A 6,401-nucleotide genomic window follows, 5' to 3' on the forward strand; every position below is an offset into this window, starting at 1 on the left:
TGGGGTAGCCCTGTGTTTGTCTCCTGGGATGCTTGAAGTCTGGTCAAAGTAAGAATGATATGTGCTGGTGAGGACTTTAAAATGTGCAATGTGCTATTTAAAGCTCATAATTCCCTTGGAGGCAGCCTGTATTAGTTTGTCTGCATTGTTTAGGAATGTATAAACTGATAGTTTGCACCTGGTCTAATAGGGTGTACAGCCTCGGTTTAGCTACATGGCTGGTGGGTATGAAAGACCCCTCAATAAATATATACCTGGACTCACACTTATGTTGATAGTATGTAATCTGAAGATAAAATGTGTCCTGTCCTGAATGACTACAATGGACCCTAGGGGGCTGTGACTGGAAGCCCTAGACCCCTCTGTGATCGTCTGTGCTCTGTGTCCTGATGTATCCTTCACCTGCCTGTATTAAAACCTTACTCAAGTACACACTGTGAAATCTTGTGAGTCTTTTGATAATCTTCAATTATTCAATCCTGTGCAATCATCTCATATGTATTTTAGGATTATTCTATTAAAATATGCTTTTCCTACCAAACCATAAGCTCCATGAGGGCAAGGGCTATTCCTGGTTTTGCATTGCATCTTCTCCAGACATGCCATTGTGCTTGATACATTATTAATCAGGATCCAAGTGGGGAAGTAGAAACCACTCTGAGTTCCTACAGAAGGGAAGTTAACAGGAGGATTTGGTTGCACAAGCAATAGAAGAGGCTGAGGAGACAACCAGAGCACAGTGAGGCAGCCCTGAGACTAACAACAAAAGAAGCTGGTACCACCCTTAGAGGTTGAAGGGACAGAGGGAGTGGATAGTACTACCAGAGCCTAGGGGCCAGGGTCACCTGAGGGAGGCTAGGACCATAGCAGGATACTCAGTGGGGAGCTGGGGCCATGGGGAGACAGACACAGCTGTTGCTGGGGATGCTGACGAAGGCAAAGATGGAAAAGGGGAACTACCTGGCCTTTCCTCTCCTCCCTCTCTCATCTTTTGTGGTCTCCTGTTGTCTGGATCCAACTGGATGCCAAAAATTGCAGAAACCTGGGACATACAAACTGGTTGAATTGCTCTCCTGTCATGCACCATGAAGAGAGCAAAGAACAGACCTAAGATTTTCATTATCAGTGCTCAATAAATATATGCTGAATGAATAAAACCAAATTGTATGTAGAACAAGGGATGCTGATAGGTTCAGCATTCTAGTGGTAGCAGCCTTGGACAGCATGAAAAGTCTCGATCTCTAACTGAGATGCATGTGTTATATGGACCAGAGGTCTACAGAGTCTGAACACACAAGATCTGCCTAGGTACTCTCATTCCATGATCTTCTGTTGCTGATCAGTCCTCCTTCTGGCTGACTTGTTAGCTTTAGGAAGTATTGGGAAGTGTTGCTTTAGCTTGAGATATATTCAGACATCAATAATACTCATTGCTCATTTAATTCTTTATGTGTTTATTTCATTATTTAATTTTTATAAGGGAATACTTATTTCTCTCACTTCTAATGCTTTTCAGAGGAAAGCATCAAACTGCAGCCTGCGGTTCTCAATAATGAAGAACATAACAATCTCCCATATTTAGAAAAATATATGGCTATTTCAAATCATCTTATAAAAAGTCACTAAGCCTATGAAAAATAAATCCTTTTTTGCATATTAGTTCCTCTTCAAAGTCTTATTTACTGAAGATAAAAGGAAAATACCATCATTATTAATCCTGAATAAACACATACCTACACACACATATCACATCATACACCACACAACACTCAATTATTTACCTAGGATAAAAGAAATATCCAGTAAGTTCCAGAATCTCAACAGAATATTCAGTTCTTCCTTATTACTCAGATAAAATTCATGATGTAGTAATAACTACCTAAGGATCTAAGAATATTAGCATGTGGTTATTTGATATGCACAAACACCCCATCTACCTTCATTTGTAAACTTCCCCTAGGATGCATTGTTACAGAAATACAAATCCATATAACGAAATATACATACTGTGTAAATAGTTAATAATACCATAGTTCAGATGACCATTTACTTCAGATTTACGCGTGTGTGGAGAAGGCATTTGAATTTTCCCATTTCTCTTTTTACACCACCCTTTTTGAAGAAAAAGTACAGGCTCAGTTCTCTTGGGCACTTTTCATGGCTACATTGTGAATTTAATAAAAGTTGCTAAACTAACTTCACTGGGGATGATTGATTTGAACCAATTAGATAGACATGACCTTATCCTGAGCATAAGGCTGAGTACATCTTTCTGTTTCTCATGTTTGTAATTTTTAACCATTGATAACACTGAAATTTGAAGAAGCAGAAACCACCAGTGGGATTTGTGATTCCCCTTTCAAGTAGCTGCCAAATCAATTCTCAATGCTGTTCTTGCTCATTCATCTTTATTCTTAACGATGAGGCAAGTTCGGAAATTTGTTGAAGTTATATTCTTTTTAAAAACAAAGTGTGTCATGCAAAGTGATCTCAAGGAGTCACCTTCCAAAACTGTGCACCTGAATTTTGCACACAAGGGCATGCCATTTGTAGCAGATGCTGTTGGTGCGCTGCCCAGATCCCCTTAACCAACTGGCCCACCCAGTGCTCAGCTGCTGTGGTTGGAGGCTAAGTGCTACCCATTTCTCTGGGGATTGCCTTTGGCTGATCAGAGCCACCTTGCAAATCAGCCAGGTGACACTTGTAAGGTTTCTCTCCCACAAGGGTCTGGCTAATGATTGATGCAGGATATAGCAGCCCAGCCTTCTTCCCTCTGGGCAGGACAATCTCTATGGTTCCATTCATCCTCCACAGCTCCCCAGGAAATTAGGCTGGTGCTAACTCCCTGCTGAGATCATATCCTTCCCTCAGGTCTTTCCCTGCTTTATTCTGCTTCTCTCATTCTCTGACATGTTCCTCCACAATAAGTCACTTGCCGTAGAGTCCCCATCCCAGCTTCTATTTCTGGGAAGCTTGATCTAACACATTATTTTAATTACCTAACTAATAATTACCTAGATAACTATCCACCGGAACTACTACTGAAATTAGTAACTATATCTCATGGCAAATAGGGAGTTTTCATTTTTCTCTGATTATCAGAAACTAGGCAAATATTTAGGGCCGGGTGCAGTGGCTCATATCTGTAATCTCAGTATTTTGGGAGGCAGAAGTGGGGAGATCACTTTAGGTCAGGAGTTCGAGACCAGCCTGGCCAACATTGTGAGATCCCATCTCTACTAAAAATATAAAAAAATTGGTAGGCTGAAGCAGGAGAATTGCTTGAACCCAGGAGGTGGAGGTGCAGTGAGCTGAGATCATGCCACTGTGCTCCAGCGAGACTCTGTCTCCAAAAAAAAAAAAAAAAAGAGAAAAGAAAAAAAGAAAGAAAGAAAGAAAAAAAATATATATATATATGTTTAAATCATTTTGACGTTGGTTGAGATTCACTGAAAGTGAATCTGCTCCAGGAAGCCCTTTCTGTTCTGAATGTCCAGGTCTGGGTCCTTATTCCTTCCTGTGCCTTCTTTTGGTTCACTTTTCCTCTTGAGACTGAAAGATGGTTAAAAACAAACCATATATTGATCACCCACTAGGCATAGTCACAGACTGAGCACCCTTAAAGACGTTATTCCACTAGAGTCTCATAAGAGTTCATTGAGGGATATATTATTGTTATCCCTACTTTATAAATGATGAAATTGGGAGTCACGACCATTCGTAACTTGATCCATAGGGAAGCAGGCAGTAAATGCAGATTACTGACAATATGCAGATTCAAATCCAGGTCTGCTAATATAAAAGCCACAGTCTTACCCAGTTCACTGAAGTGTAAGTTTAAAGATAAGTGCGTGTGTCCCCTTTCCTGTGCTATGCACACAGTTACAGCTTCTGCATGCTTTCTAGCCAATAGTTCCACCATGACCTTTGCAGACTTGCCCTCGAGCACTGAAACAGCCTCCCCCGTACACCCTCAAGCCTGCAGCTACTGGCTGATACAGGAACCCGGAAGCCCAGCTCCTTGCCTGTGTGCTACAGCTCCCCACAGGCTACTCAGAAGCTGTGGCTTCATCTGAAAGGGCACCCTTGTTTGTCTCATTTCATTTCCCTGTCCTGTTTCATACCTCTCACACCACACTGCTCTCCCCTGGGAGCCCTTCCTTCACACATTATTTGCTCCTGAATTCTTGGCTCCGTGTCTTCTGAGAGAATCTTAATGCAATGCACAAAAAGGCATAAAGAGGCAAATACTAAGAAACTCACTTTGGTATTATGGACTTTGGTGTTAACTTGTGTTCTTTCTTTTTTTAAAAAAAATTGTTAATTCCAAAGTAATACATGTACATTGAAAAAAAAAAACAAAACAGAAAATACAGGTAAGCCAAAATAAAACAATAAAGGTCAGATAACTCATAAAGACCCAGCAAAATTACTATTTATGTACATGTTGCACATTTGCAAGTCTGATATTATACTACTTATAATGTAGGTACTTTTCATGCAACATTTACAGTCTTTTTATGCCAGTAAGATTTACTCTACAAAATTTTCGTTACGCTCATATGGACTTCAGTACTATAACTTTGGGCAGCAGGTAGCGGGCGCAAGCTCCCTGTGATGCCGATGCTGCTGGCCCATGGACCACTCTTTGAATAGCACTGATGTTCTTATGGGCCATTGTTAGAACTGTGACTCTGCTATGTTTGGGTTTAGCATTAAACTCCAAATAAACTCAGTTAATTGTGTGACTGTTCCCCTCACACAATTCCCCTTTAAACATGTTGAGCCATTAAAATGAATACAAACACTCGGTATGTGGGGAAAGAGTTAATAGGACCTAACATTAATGCTTACTCTCAGTTCATATTTGCAAGTGGCTGAAGGTGATCCCAGGACACTACTATATATCAAACTGACATTTTAAAAATGTTGTACTCACTAGAGTGAAAACAGAAAGTTATCGCCTCTGAAAATCTGCAGTTGCAAATTCATTTTCCCTGTTCCTGAACAAAGCTAAAGGCGGGCATTTTCCCTCACATTCAAGAAATAAAGAGTCCTCTGATTGTTTTAGAAAACAAAATGTATTTTTATCAGGAGCCAACTTGAAGGGTTTTCCACTAGTTAAATCAGGGACAATTTGAGCATGAAAATTAATAATGAGAGTAAAGGATCACATAGGGGAGGATTAAATTTTCCTCTACCTTCTTAGGTTCAATGCCTGGAGCCTGTGAATTAAACTGACAAAAGGCATTTTAACAGGAGAAAAAAAGTTTGTGCATGCAAGGCATATACACTTGGGAGAACTCAGTGATGAGTAACTCAAAGGGATAGTTAAATTTGGTGGCTTATAATCATCTTGATACGCAAAGGGGAGAGGGAGAAGACATTTATGTAAGAACAATGACTTTTTTAAAAGATACATGAGTTTTCAGGTGAACAGGAGATAAAAAATTATGTGATAATGTTTATCTATGCAGGTATAAATGGTCCTTAAATTTCCTTCAGGGCCATAAAACACTTCTGGAGAAGGGATTTGGGGTAGGATTACTTGTGTTCTAGAAGTAGATCAAACCTGAAGAGGAATTTATGGCAGCCTTATTTCCTAGAAGTTACTGCTTGTAGTCAGATAAGCAAAGGTCTGAGAAGGCTTTTTTTTTTTTTTCCCCCTGCATATGGTATGTTAAATCTCAAATGTCTTTGGCTTGAAATAATCTTTATACCAACTCTGGAGTTCTGAGTTGGTCCCCACACATATATAATTCCCGTTAAATAAAAAAGGAATGCATGAGTCTATACCGATTTGAGTACATAAATTAATAAGGAAGAAAAGAAAGCTCTGGCCAACAGCAAAAGGCCAAGTAAGAAATGGAAAGAATGATAAAATGTAGAAGTTATTTTATGGCAACTGTCACTGTGATAATTATTTCAGGCAAGAATCATCCATGGACGCTAAAATTAGTAGGTGAAAGTGTGAAAGTAGAAGGAAATTTCCATAGTTTCAAAGTATCTATCCATCAGATATTCATTAAGTACAAGGAAAACTACTAGAGAGTTACTGGCACCAACTCTCCTTGAAGTCAAAAATCCATGTATAAGTTTTGCCTCCTCAAAAACTTAGATACTAATAGCTTACTACTGACCAAAAGCCTTACCCATAGCATAATCAGTCAACTAACATGTATTTTGTATGTTATAAAATACTGTATTCTTACAATAAAGTAAGCATGAGAAAAGGCAACAATTGAACTCAACACAATAGCAACAGGAGGTGGCTATGAAATTATTACAGTTGTACAGTATGTACTACAGTTAATTTTATGCAGTTATGGCCGGGCGTGGTGGCTCAAGCCTGTAATCCTAGCACTTTGGGAGGCCGAGACGGGCGGATCACGAGGTCAGGA

General features: G+C 39.6%; 1 long non-coding RNA gene across 1 annotated transcript in view; it reads left to right on the forward strand.

The window, feature by feature from the left end:
* LOC135965602 (uncharacterized) overlaps positions 1 to 6,401 on the forward strand; it is a 189,776-nt gene that overhangs the window by 148,584 nt on the left and 34,791 nt on the right. The gene's annotated exons all lie outside the window — the stretch shown is intronic.

This window comes from Macaca fascicularis, chromosome 10 (genome assembly GCF_037993035.2).
Source record: "Macaca fascicularis isolate 582-1 chromosome 10, T2T-MFA8v1.1".
NCBI lineage: Eukaryota > Metazoa > Chordata > Mammalia > Primates > Cercopithecidae > Macaca > Macaca fascicularis.